The sequence below is a fragment of the Phocoena sinus genome, chromosome 4 (assembly GCF_008692025.1).
Source record: "Phocoena sinus isolate mPhoSin1 chromosome 4, mPhoSin1.pri, whole genome shotgun sequence".
NCBI classification, from domain to species: domain Eukaryota; kingdom Metazoa; phylum Chordata; class Mammalia; order Artiodactyla; family Phocoenidae; genus Phocoena; species Phocoena sinus.
This window is the reverse complement of record NC_045766.1, coordinates 29277186-29277439: the sequence shown is the minus strand read 5'-3', so window position 1 is coordinate 29277439 and position 254 is coordinate 29277186.

The following is a 254-nucleotide window of genomic DNA, read 5'->3' as shown; positions in this document are numbered from 1 at the left end:
TGGTGTGTGGGAGACACAACGATGGATCTCACCCCAGCAAGTTCCGTGGGTGCCCCCGCCGGTTCCCCAGGGTCAGCTCAGCGACAAGCCTGTGAAGCAGCTTCCTGGCAGCTTTCCAGTGAGTCCAGTCATGGCCCAGCCAGCTTCCCACAAGTTCCACTGCCATGAGGCAGTTTCCCGTTGAGTTTCATCAGCACCCCCAGCTAGTGATTTCTTTCCCAGCAGCCTCAGCCTACAGTTTCCCCAGTAGAGGA